At 44.2% G+C, this 14,200-nt stretch overlaps 1 protein-coding gene across 1 annotated transcript in view; it reads right to left on the minus strand.

Moving 5' to 3' along the window:
• The window catches only part of LOC120903353 (Krueppel-like factor luna), a 136,534-nt gene that overhangs the window by 16,025 nt on the left and 106,309 nt on the right, over positions 1 to 14,200 (minus strand). The gene's annotated exons all lie outside the window — the stretch shown is intronic.

Genomic DNA, 14,200 nt, shown 5'->3' on the forward strand with positions numbered 1-14,200 from the left:
CTCAAGGGGTCCAAAGCAATTGTGTGCCGGTTGCATAGATGCGAAACGGATCGACCAGGATACGATCTAACCGGATTGTTTCAGCAAACCAGTGAGTGCGCTAAGATCCGGAAATGTAATTCCTGCCAATAGGCTAGCACTTAACCCACCATAAAATTGCTCCTAGCTGGTTGGTCTGGACAAGCGAAGAAGCAAGCGCAGCTCAACAACGAAACAGAGAAACTCTCCCCAACTTGCTAACGAATGACCGTTGCCGAGATAATTGAAGAAATTCTACACATCGCCAATCAACATAGGCCATATCTTTCGACAATCTCCGACCCACTCGTCCGGCTTGCGAGACCAGATCCTCTTCAACGCTTTCCTCACTCTCTCCGGTAGCTGAGATTTTCAAATGGATCATCGCATCACATCGCACTGTGGAGAACTATTTCCTGAGTCAGATATGCCACTCTGCAGCGTGCGGAACATGCTGCAGTACCCTACTGGTACCAATCTAGCAGCAGAGCGCTAAGGCTTATGCGTACTTCGTGAGATGGTTAAGATCTAGCGTACCCGGAACGCTTGTCCGGCCCGCGCGCAGGTGCGGCATTCGATTGGCACGCAAAAAATGGGGCCCCGCAAAACAAATGTCCGATATCAGTCGGCAACAATCGGTAGCGCATAAAATATTCGTGTCACCAGCATCATCAAGCCGAACCGCAGGGAGGCTTGACCAGTGATCGAGAGGGCAATCAAACTAGACGACGGGGTGAGTGTGGAGGAAAAAACAAAAACTTCCATGCCTGCTTTTCTTGGTTTGCGTGGAACGCTAAGGGAGGTCCCGCTTGGTAACGGTTGGTTTGGATAAGCTTCGCATACGAGCAGTTGAAGTCGGCGAGCCTCCGGAGGTCGCCACCGATCGGGGGAGAAGTGAGAGTGTGCGAGTGACAGTTACGCTTCGTTTCCATCATTGTTCCTGGCCCCTGCTGGAAGCGCGCAAGTACGTCTGGAATTCCAGACTCCCGTGCAGATTATTTGTCTTTCCGGTTGTGGCTGGAGGACTCGATTGAATGGCCCTTTTCCCGTACGAAGAAAAAGAGGCTGAGTGTAAATCTTCCTTTATTCCCTGCACACTCGCACGATCGGGAAAAGATTTGTTGTTGTACCGTTTCTTCACTGTTATTGTTGTTGTTGTTTTTGCTGGCCGAAGCGCAAAGCCCTTCTAATTCCGCCTTTGGCTGAAGGGCAAGATTTTCTGAAGATCGTGTCAGAGGGAATAAGGCAGGCCTTTTGGGCGGGGGAAGGCGTGAGGGAACTTTTCTCGTTTCCAACCGGGGAGACCTTCTGTTTCACCTGCGATAGCAACCGGAGGGAGGCGATCTTTCACGACAAACGCTTTCCCCTTGTACGGTACTAAACAGCGGAGAACATAAGATCGAATCAGAGCCAAGGAGCCCTTGCGATCGTGAAGAGAAGTACATTTTCATTATTCAAATCGGTGGACAATAATATTATGTAAATTCGATTGAAATGTGTTTGGTTGCTTGAAAAATCGTTCTTGCATACGATCGACACGATCATTTCATGGGTTATGTGTTGGGGGGCGGAGAAGAAAATGAAACGAAGAATATAAATACTTAACATTGGATACTGTTTACAAAAAGTGTTTTAAAAGCTTACCATAGACATGTCGATGTTTAGTAACCAAGATGAAATTCATTCATTCGTTTGTTTCACTAAGCAATTCTTGTTAAGTTTTCATTCTTCATTTTATTTTTTGTCTGTATATTTTTTAACTTTGTAACTATGTTTTACATCAAGATTTTCGTGTTTAGCGTTGAGCTCTTTCTTTTTGTTACATTTACATGTTTTGTTTTAAAGCTCTCCCTGTTTTGCTATATTTTGTCGAAACAAATTGCGTGCTTTTAGTTTGAACTAGTTATGATTCGGTCGTGCGGACTTTCTCTCCCCATAATTCCCACGGATATCTCGTTCTAGGTGGCCAACGGTTCGCTTTATTCCAAGTGACACTTGTAACATGACTTACAACAAACGAAACCACACGGAAAACAAACAATAAACAAAATCCAAACACCTAGTCCCGTGCCGCACGAATCCCGGCGGCCGTTCGTGTGCCTTTGGACGGATGGTATAAATTGTAACCCGTTAACCATTTTCCACACTTTTCCTGCACGTTCAGCACCCCACTCCGCACACCGTTTGCGGATCATCGCGTACGGGTGACGATGTTTTTTTGTTGTGTTCGCTTGTCGCGCTGTCGTCGTGACACGCGGCCTGATCTTGTGGTCAGATATTCTGCGACCGTTTGGGCGAGGGTGCCAGGAACATACCGTGCGGCACAGTTCGGGAAGATTCCTTCATAGTTGTTTTTTCCTATCCGTTTGGTTTGGTTTGTTTGTTTGTCCGTCTGTCGCGTCTATGTTCGATGAGTGTCCTCCCTGCCTTTCTATCCGTAGAGTAATGATGATGATGATGATGATACGGAAGGGAAAAACACGAACCATTTGCTCCTCCTCCTCTCACCTGTTTTACTCTTCTCCCACACCCCCTGATAGAAGGGTGGAGACGGTAAGGAAAGTTGTAGTGAAGTGAAAAAGGTTGACAATGGGCGCGACAGGTCACGATGGGTGACTTTGCCGTTGGGCTGCCCTAGCACCCGTTGGTACACTGTCTACAACCGAATGGGGATGTAGCGTTTTATCACCTTTTATCTCTGTGGGCCAGGGGAACTCATGCGATTGTGGAGCTCCATCTCCGACTGTGGCCTTTTGCTCGTCTCCGTCATCACATTTGTAATGCATGCATTATTTTAATGTTGTTTTTTCTGTTTGCATTGATGCTGGGGCCTGTGGTTGGGTTGGGTAGGATTTGCGAGGTCCGTAAGTAAAATGCTTTCCAACGAGCTGGAGGTCGTTATGTCGTGGATCAAATGTTGTAAGCCAAATCGTTAAGCGTACTTGCAACATGTACACATCACGCAGAGGGCAATTTTGTAGCAAAGCTCATGTAAGACGTGTAATGCATAGTTTAGGTTAACAGGTTTTTAAATTTGTATGGAATTTTGACCACAAAAATCAAAACCGTGCTTATACGTTTCAGTTATTTTAATTTAGCCCTCAAAGAAAGCTTCCGTCATAAAAAAGCAGCTAAAAAAGTGCCTCCAATCGATCGTGGGCGAAAAGTTTCACCGGTCACATCTGGCAATTTCGTCCGACCGTTTGGGAGTGTCTAAGTCGCTGTCTCTAAAAGTGAACTCCAGTTCCGAAAGGGTGTAATTTTCCCTCCCACAAGTTGGTTGCGCGTACTTTTTCACGGGCAACAAGTGCTCGTCTACAGCAAATCTCACTTTCGTGCCCTCTACCCTCTTGGTAGGGGGAAAATCAAAGAGTAAAAAAAAATTAGGCCTGTCTTGGGCAACACGCACCTGGCTCGTGATCTCGATCGTGTGATTGATCATTTGGTTGCGTTTCGAAAGCATTGGATCGATTTACACCTGCCATACAGTAGGGACCCATCATTCATCTGCACAGAGGGGAAAGGTTTAAAATTTGGATTCATTTATCGGTTAACACTGCGATATGTTTAATGATCCGGCTCTTGGGTAGGAAGGATAGTTGTTGAATTTTTTATCGTTTAATACAAATTAATCGAAATGGCAAAGTAAATAGGGAACCCAATACGATTTGGTATTTTTCTACTGTTTTGAGATATATGTTAAAAAAGAGATATAACATAAACGTTTATTGCAAATATGTTAAATGCCTGAAAATATGACATGCATTATATTTTGCTGATTTATTTGCGTTTTAAGTTTTCAAGATCATTTAAGATTTGCATGATATCATCATCAATTGTATAATTTAAAATGATGAGCTACAATTATCTCACAATTTTTGGAAGTGCCTGGTTTTCAAATTAAATAGAATTTCTTCAAGGTTGTATGATTCTGATTGCATAATTTTTAATGAAAACAACGTAAGAAAAGCTGTACATCACTCTACGTCAAAAAGCTATGTCTCACTTTGTAAAGCTCATTGTGTAACAAAGGCTCAACATCAAAGATGAAACTTTGCAGAAAACTTCCGCAACAAATGCGAACCATCATCCGATCCTTCGCATGCGTGTTGAGAGGAGTGTAGCAAGACAGCGAGAAAAAAAGCCCCCCAAACCACCAAAACCACCCATAAAACATCCTCCAAATTTGGCGGCGGTAATAAATTACACACCTGTTTCGTCTGACCCCATCGTGAGTGAGGAGGTCGTTTTCTTGGCCACTATAGTTGTTTTTTGCTATTGCTGCTGCTGCTGCTGTTGGATATACCTTCAAGCACAGGCAACCTCTCAGTAATCTTCTAAGGCTCTTCAATTGATTCCCAGCCAAAAGTGAGTGCCGGCGAGGCGGGACGGTTCAGCTTCACGCGCGTAACGAAGGCTGTGGTTGGTTCGCACATTCGAAGCCTAATTGAAATCGGTCAATTTGCGGTCTAAGCGGGAGCTGCTAAGGGAGTTTGTTTAGGTCCGAATCACAGCGCGGTGGCGAGCAACGCAAAGGGAGAGCGCAAAAATGTGTGCAAATCTTCACCCTTACAAACGACTGGGTGGCAGGGAACTGAAATGGGGATGGATTATCTCGCGTTTTCTTCAGTCCATCCCATGTGAGGAGACACAAAGGTAGCAAACTGGCCAAAGGCAACCGACAGACAAAAACCTACACACACACACACACACGCACAAAAAAAGCACACACATTGAACGACGTTTTGACACTTGCGTATTTGGATGCGCGTGTGGTGCAAGAAGACATGCACTAGCCGCGCACAGACAAAATTACAGACGGCAGGCGGGCGGCGGCCACGACGACAGAGGCGGGATGGTGCCGGGAAAACAGATTTTTTCTCCCCTTCAACGTGTTCCTCTCGTGTGCGGCTCGCCGGGGTCTGTAATTTTATGCTAAGCCCTCTATCTCGTACCTCACGGTTAGCCGCCCGAAAAAGGTGGGACCATGTAAAATGATTGCTTGTTTTTGGAATTACGGACTGGTGCACCGCCGGGCGGGTACGACGGCTTGTACTAAGAAGTAGTTGCGCATGCCGTTTGCGGACGTGCGCAGCCACGAAGGTCGCGAACGTGCGCAAGTACCGTGGGTTGTGGGGCGGTGTAGAAGGAGGAATAATTCATGAAGTCAGCAAATTTGGAAAAGATCGATCGTATGCCGGCATGTGTGTGTATGTGTGGTTGTATTCGTCGAAAGCTAAGCGGGCTTATTTTGATAGGATAAATGATAAGCTTTCAAAAGTGTTACGATAATCATATTCATTGTCGGTAGTGCTAAAAAATACTGCAGTCGTCGGATTATCGTTTGCAGTGAACGAAGAAAATAAAAATGAAAGCACAGCTTAAGACATGGGCATCTTTAACACACGGTGGGTAAAGTAAAAAAAATCAATTTGTTTTAAATATGATGATGCTGGTGTACCTTTACTCTTGATGTTTCGTACGGCACAAGCAAACGGCACCAAGAAGGACGTCTTTTTTATCGAAGCATCACTCTCCCGGACAGGTGTCCGTCGGTTCATTCGACTCGTCTGTTGATCGTAGCCTGGTTGACGAGACGAACAAGCATTGAGCCTGTGTGTAACATGAAACATCATCATTTTGCACAGTGGAATGCAGGCTAGGGCATATTAGTGCGAACCGGTGTGGATATTCAATGGGATGAAAGGCGGTCCAAAAAGATCGGCTTTGATCTGGCGCCCCAGTACCAGATAGTTGTTTAGGTGGGTAAAACAATAAAAAAGAAAGCAACGACAGTAATACGCAACGCATCGGATTAACGTTCACCAAACCTGCCGGCATACGGGGACTGTAATTATTCGTCCGGTTGTGTGTGTGTGTTCATGTCAAACAATCCATCCAGGATTCTTCAAAGTTCAATTTAAAAGCCATTTTTCAATGTTTTGATTTCTTGTTATTGTAAATGAAATCGATACATAAATCATAATATTTGTATCATATTATATCTAGCGGTTTGATCCTTGTTAATTTTTGGATTTTTGGACTGTGTTTCTACGAATGTCTTGTTGTGAGACAATCGAGTTTTGTTCTTTAATTTTAAAACAATTGTAATGCTCTCGATTACTATCTAGTAATATCTAAATATATAGCTATATTGTAGCTGCATTAACCAACATATGCATTTACCAGTACGTTACACAATTCTGACGTTTGTGTGTTGACTAAAGCTCATTCAATTTTATTTTACAACCGCTTACCCTATTCATGCTAATTCGCCCTCCCCTTAGCACAAGTGCGTAAATCGTTTATCGCGAAAAAAGCAACACGAGTCTTAATATGCATCGCTCTTTTTCGTCTACTGCCAGTAGTTATTTCCACTAATTACCTGACGGTCGTTGCGGATTTTAAATATTCTTAATTACTAGCGTTTGCACCATCACTTGAGAGAGGAGAGAGAGAGAGGAAGGAAAAAAGGTAAAGAGAGAAAAAGTGTCCACTGGCTAGTGTCGGTGGCGCGTGATCGAAGATTGTCCATGAAGTAGCCTAATTAATGGCTCACGATCGGTGCGTTTGCAAAACACGAAAGTACACTTTAAAGGACGGTTTCAGTGGTTTTTGTCGCTTGTTCCGGCAATCGGTAAAAGCAATACATAGTATAACCGAAAAGTGAGTGTGTAGAATTCTACACAAAAACATAAATTACAGCCAAGATTGGTTCAAAGCCATCCAAAGCGGTAGGTTGGGAGCTTACGATCGCTGATAAAAACAATTAGCAGCGCACAGATATGGTGACACTCGCAAGGGCTCACGTTCACGGCTACAAATTCAACCAGAAGTATCTTAAAAAAAAGCAAAACATCGCAACGGTTCAATTACTGCGTGTATGTGTGTATGTGCGCGCACGCGCGCGTCCCACAAGTGTTGACATAATTGAGCCTTTTGCTGGCGGCTTATCTGTACCTACAAATTATGCCAATTCACAGCATTCAAAGATCAAGAAACGTTCCGCATGGTATGAGAGGTTGAATATCTGCCGATTCGAATGTGCGCATTGGAAAAAGAAAGGTGCCAAGAAGCAGACGGAAAGAAAACCATGTACCAAATGCAAAACTGAGTATCCCCGGTGTATGTGGATGGAGAAGTGGTGCGGCCGGCGGACGTCCATGGGGCACACAGGTAAAACTGTGGAGATTCTTCCAAGCTGTGAAAGATTTATTACCACACATTTGTTATTGCTGAAAACGATATCCATTTTCATATTGCTTTTCCCCTTTCCCGTTCGAAAAAAGGTAAACCCGCGAGCCTTAGGTGCGATTCGCTTAAGCGCGTACACTCATGTGCAAACGTGAGTCAGTCCAAGAGACGCGGGATCGCTGCATCGCACGCAACCAAAAGGGAAAAACGCACGTGATGATAAACCCGTTGATTCTAAACAATCTGGCATCAACGTGTGAGACTTTGTCATTGCCCTTCCTCTCACTCGCTGAACGCATGGCTTACCTCACCATCTGCAATCCACGCCGGGGATGGTTCAGGTGTTCCTTCGATAAGCGGTACCGAGCAGTGGACTTCACCGGCGCGCTACTTAGCAAACGGAAAACCCTCAGGAAAATCTTGGATTACAACCTGTGCGGGGCAGGGGGGTGCTGCCTGTGCCACAAAAGCGCACGAAATGCGACGATCGATGTAGTGTGTGCGTGTGTGAGTGTGTATGTGCTGCGAACATGAGCAATGCCACTCTCATTAGTCAGCGTAATGAATTAATTAAAATGTAAAATGATATGTTCGTTTTATGCACAGGTTTATTTTTTTGTGCCAAAAAGGGCAGTTAAAGCATGATGCAGTATGATGATCGAGCCGCGTGGAAACGTACATGGTAAGCGTGTACGCACTTGGCGGCATTCTGCATGTGTTGAGCAGGCACCACCGAGAACAGGTTTGAGATTACAACCTCAAATAGACTAATAAATGGAACAAAAATCCATTTAGCTAGTACCGATTGAGCGGACCGACCAGCAGCAGGCGCCCTGCTTCTTTAGGCCGAAAAGCACCAAACGATCAACGTTGCTGTGGGATGTGTAAATATTCAGCTCAGCTGCTTTATGTGAACGTTTCCGTTCCGACATCGTTCGATCGGTTCCGGACTTGCAGGGAAGAGAGTGCAGGGTTTTGAATGAGTTAATCTGCAGTTATGGTTTGTTTGAAGTGGATCTTTTCCCGCAATGTTGCTAATAAATTGAAAGATTGCAGTACATGGTGCTTGTGGCTACCCGGGGGCATTAGGTTGCTTGCTACTGGGGTGATTTTGCTGAAAGTGGATAAGAAATTAGAAATTGATTTGTAGTGATTGTTTCTTAACTGCCCTTGTTAGCAGCGAAATGATGGAGCGCATTCGATGAGCTTTTGTAACGCTATGTTCCTCGATTTGACAGGTCGTGTGTAATGAAATCCACGAAAAACCAGACACACACGAAACCGCGCACGATCTCCCATAACAGGTACCATATGTTTGTTTCGTTTGCGTAATATGGTTATTAATCGAGTCCGCGTCAGTACACTTCATGAACGGCAAACGCTCACACCAACCCCGATGCCATAGATTCGCTTGCAGTGTTGGATGACTGCTCGCTCTCTTTTGACCTCTTTCTGTACGATGAGGACTCACCACTGTCACTGTCACTGTAGTGCCAAGCCACGTACAAAGGTAAAGTATGCGCTCACTATTGTCTCATCGGCGATGCCCGTCGGTGGTCTCGGAGTAAGCCAGGACTGTACTGCGTACAAACAACGGGCTCCGGTCGTTCGTGAGCCTGGAATTGCAGGTCAAGTGAAGTTTGATCCACTTCTGGGCAGACAAGATCGATCAATATCATGTTGCGCCAATAAAGCGACCCTTGTGACCGAAAAAAAAACCACTGTGTGTATCGCTCCTGCTTGTAGAGTCATCCATATTTGGGATTCGCACATGTTGGAGTGTTTCGGTAGCCACAGAAATGCTACAATTTTCCGATTGTTAGTTGCCGCGACTGAAGCAACTGATGGTGGTTAGCTACATTTCAATCATCCTGAGATACACGAGTTAACTTCTACACCTACCGGAGCAAACCGACAAGTGGACGTTGTGCTTTGAACCATACGTTTGCCTTTAATCTTCCGCACCCTTCAATGTTGATGATCAGTTTGGACGATCTAGCGGCTAGATCGAATTCTTAAGATTGAGACACAAAACCGGAAGCAGATCGATTGGAATTGATTACACCATTTGCTGCGGCAAGAAGTTTGATGTTATACAAAATACAATGCACTAAATCAATCGGATTTTTTTAAGAAATGGGAATACATCAACCAATCGGCCTGTAAATCTTTTCAGCTTTAGCATGACGTCGGAAACGTTTCTTAGTACCTAAAACGAATGGAAACGAAGTATAAGCAGCAGCAACAGCAGCAACCGTAGTCAGCGTTGGATGGAAAATTCATGAGCAAGCGACTCCTTCCATACGGCGGGGGCCCAGCGCTACATAATGCCGTGAATGTCTGCCCAGTTTTAGTAGCGTGGGAAACGCATTGATAAGCAGGGTGCTGCCGCTGTTGCGCCCGAGCATGAAACATTGGCAACCAGCTCGAGACGAATGTGAAAATCAATGGCTCAATCGATCAATCTTAATCCCGATCCTGGGGGCGCAGGAACCTAGCCGCGTAGGGCAGCTCTGGGATTTGAGTAATTGAGTGAGGACCCTTTCGGATTGAAATGTATGTCAATAGAGGGCATGCACTTGACAGGGTTTTCTTGCATTCGCAAGCGGATTCGTTTCGCGGGGGAATGCACGGGAGAAGAGAAAACATTGTCAGAAGAGTATCCTACATTCCCCCAAGAGGGTTTGTTAGATGCAGCTCCAGTTATCTAGGAGTACACGAGGCGATTGCAATTAAAACACGAACGAAATGATGTGACATGTCACGAGGGGGTAGGACAGTAAGTGATTCGTTAATCTAATTTGTGGTTACGTGTGTTGTGTGTTATTTTTTCACTACATACGATTGGTATAGATATACTTATAGCTCAAATCGTATCAAAGCTTATGTCATGAAGTTAATTAAAAAGCGTTCTCCTTCATTTGGCGAACCACTTATAACCTTAGAAACGTTCGTAAAATACGACAGCAAAAAGAGCGAATACTATACGTGGAACTGCACCGCAGCTGTGATTATTACGCGGTAATGAATATCGGATGATTAAAATTGACCAGCAGCCGTCTTTTATTGGTTTGCCTCGAAATAATTGCCTGCTCGGACCGTGCGATCGCAGCAAGCTACACGCGGAATGGCTAATTCCTTGACATGTTCCAGTTATAATCCTTACTTTACATGGCGCACGTCGATACCTGTTGCGGGGGTGAATGTAAACACACATACAGGCCTATTATTCTAACGATCGGAACAGAACTTTTGCGTTTATTGGTAAGGGTCTAACACGGGCATGGAGCCACTCGCGCACGTTTTGTTGGAGATGAATTGTGTGCAGTTTAGTGTGGCGGGTCGCTGGCAATAAAATATCGTTCCGAAGTGTGGCTACATATTGCATGTGTTCTTTATTTGTTCGCTTTCAAAATGGCGTTCAATTTGTGCCCAACGAGAACCTCGCTCGCAGCCCGAATCACACGACAGACAGGGCACGCACGAAATGGTTCGGGGTTAGATGATGGTGCAGAATGCACCATAATTTGTCCATAAAATGCACATGTTAATGATGCATGTTTCTCACCTCACACACGGCACCGCGCGCTCGACTGCGACGAAAACCAATAAAATGTGAAACTTAAATTCCATCAATCGCAGAATCGAAACGATAGAGGGTCGATCTGAAGTTAGCCCCGGTTATATATTTTTTCGATTTACACGTAAAGTCGTAAAATTGAAACTGAATTGCAGGCTAGAGTGCACGAACGTGCACTCGTCGTGGGGTTTTGCTTGCCCATTGGTGTCGATTTTATTCTTTTCCGTTACAAATGCGGCAATCCACTTCCCGCATCGATCGTGTGATGATCGGGTGGGAAAAAATAGAACTTGCTTTAACGCAAATGTTTATGGTGATCTTGGCGTGAAGCATTCTAGGTTGTCGATTGCTTTTGTGGCAATTTTATGAAGCTGTTGGTATTAATCGGAATGAAATGTCCGCTCATAGTGTGAGAAAAAGGGTTTTAATGTTTCTTTTAAGGGCTGAAGTGTTCAATTAGTCGAATCGGAGTAATGAGTGCCAATCAGTACTGTCGTGCATATAAGACTATAGTGCAATAATTCAAATATGTTTAAGCGGTTATGTTTCGAAAAGAAATTAAATAAGCGTTATTATTCTGAAATAAATGTGTTATGGAAAGAAAATGAAAGATGCGAAAATTGATAACATGTTGACTTTTTTATTAAAGAGAAATTCAAATAAAGACTTATAACAAAGAAACTCTTTAAAATAAAATATGGAATTCAAAAGATTAAAAAACGCAATTATGTAAGAGCTTTGTTAATACTATCTCGAAAGCTCATAAATCCAAACCTATGCTATTACAGGTAATCAGCTATTATAGGATGATACCAAGCTTACAGGGTTTCTACAGCCAACACTGTAAGCTTTATTTCTAATCCGTAAAATCCAAATTCGACACTGAAAAATGTGTGTCGAACTTACACATAGCAACCATTGATAAACCATTCGAGTTTCCCTTTCTTATTGTTGAAATGTATTTTACGGCAATGAATTATTTGCTTATGGTGTTGAACTGGCTAGAGAAGGCTGTAAAGAAAAACTTACAAAAAAAATATTTTGTATCAATGTTTAATAATTTAGTGAATGTATTACAGTCTTACTTAATGAATGTCTTATAGTCAATTTAGTGTGTTTCTATAGCCAGCTCAACACTGTAAGCTTTAATTCCGTATAATTCCTATTTAACATTGTCAAATGAATGGGGATCGTATACCGAGCAACCAATGAAAGATCATTCGAGCTTCGATTGTTATTATTGAAATGTATTTACGGGACTGAATTGTTCGCTTTCGATATTGAGGCTGGCTGGAAAACCCCTGTAATGTTATTAGTTCTATAGCTTGTATGTAGTTATATTTGAATTTCAGTCCCAATTATGTTTTAAGAATTGATCTAAACATTTGTTTCTAGCTAAGCAGTGTTGTAGTTGTATTAATAATGAGATATAATGTTATTTACAATTTTAGATGATTGCCTCTGAATAACGAATCTCAAAAGAACATCAACATGAAGAAATGCAACTGTGTTTGAAGACACAAAAAACACGATTGTTCATCAATATCATACAGTTTATAGTGACCATAAGATATGTTACTAACGAACAGAAGACAAACGCACGAATTTCCTTTCCATTTTCATATCGTATCGCTTCCTTTCCCTTTTGTTTCTCACGAGTGCATCGGGTTAAAAGTGCATTTCACTGCATCTTCCTGGCGCACAGATGTTCACAAAACGAATGGAAGAGCGTCAGTACCGTTTCCCAACCGACCGGCTCTGCACGATTAGCCATTTCACCATCAATCCTGTCCCATCCTTTCCGTTATGTTTTATTTTACGACTGCAATGAAAACATTTAATTGATCCAGCAGGCCACGCGAGTGACCGCATGGGTCCGTCTGTTTGGCGAGATGGGGACATCGCAAGGCCGCAGAAGCTACGGCTGTCCCCGCGTTCTCTTTAACGCGCCACCTATGAATCACCATTCCTAACACGCCTGTGCATACATTTCGTACGCCTGATCGTCAAAGATGCCCCATTCAGGTCCGGTCAAGTGCGGGGTGGTAGTTGATTTGTGAGAGATAGTTCGGGTTGCGCCAACGTTCACCGAGCGACCGAGCAAGCTGGTAAAGTCAAGGTTACTGCCCAAAGGAACTGTTCGGTCGGATTTACGCATGAGGAAAACGAAGCAGACGAGGTAAAAACGTATCATAAATTAATTGCAAATAGAAAGGAAACGATTCCTGCGTTCGAGAGAGACGCCGAAAATAAAAGTTCATTGCGCCATGTGGCTGTGTAAATGTGGTAAACTTCCCTGCAAGAGGGAACCGTTACCGTTACCGACTCTGGCTGTGGGTGGCTCGAGGAGAAGGACGCGCGACACCAAGCGCCAGCCAGGTGCTGGAATTGAAGCTGACAAAAGTAATCTCAAGAGCGTTTGTCAGTGGTACTATTTTTTTATTTTTTTTGGAGCGTAGTCTTCTGAGATTGAAACAGGCCCGGGCATGGGACGGGTCGTTTGCTACAGAATTGTCGCTTAATGTGTTCAGCTTCAAATGAGTTCCTCTCACCAGGAGCAACCGATTCGAAGACGGTTTGAAACGGTCGAATTGGAAAGCCGCCACCGAAAGACGGGGCTGTCTCTAAATCTAGTTCAAAACCCCGCCGGACTGTGTACCGTGGCCTTGGTGGCAGGCTACACGGAGAAGTGTGTGTCTTCGAGTTTGCACTTCTGTCTACGACAAGACCATCTCAAGGTGTACTCATGAAGTGTGTGTATGTACACGATGAGGTGGCGAGAGGGCCCCCAAGTGTTACTGCCCCGATGCTAAATGGTACTTTTCATTGGAAGGCATCACACCTAGGGCAAAGCGGGGGGAGGGGTGTCAAGGGTGCAAAATGCAAAAGTGCCTTACGACTACCGGGGGTGGAAGGACGCGCGTACTCGCCGTAACCGCCACGGGTGGTAACCAATAAGAAAGATTATTCTATGAGCAGCAGCGGCAGCAGCATGGTCATAAATGTAATTTAAATTTTATTCGCCTCTATTATTTTTCACCTGCAGAGATTTCGCCGACATGGGCGAAGAAGGGCACAGTGCTGTTCTTGGGCTTCTGCTAAACTGCTGTGTGGATACGTGGGTTGTAGAGGAATGACAGAACATGGAACGTTCCTAATAAACTAGCTTTTTTTTTAGCTATTAGGTTAGTACCAGAAGGAATCCCGAGGAGGAATAGTTCCGCGGCCACCTGAGCACTCTCCCTCCGACCTGAACACCTGAGATTGTGCAAAACAGTTCCCTCCGTTCCCACACTGCGTTCCACCCCAAACCGGCCTTGTGGCAACACTTCATCGAAGATCATCAGATTTTTGTACCGAGCACGTCATACCATTCTCCAAGAGGGGACACACACACACCACACTACA

Source organism: Anopheles arabiensis, chromosome 3 (genome assembly GCF_016920715.1).
Source record: "Anopheles arabiensis isolate DONGOLA chromosome 3, AaraD3, whole genome shotgun sequence".
NCBI classification, from domain to species: Eukaryota; Metazoa; Arthropoda; class Insecta; order Diptera; family Culicidae; genus Anopheles; species Anopheles arabiensis.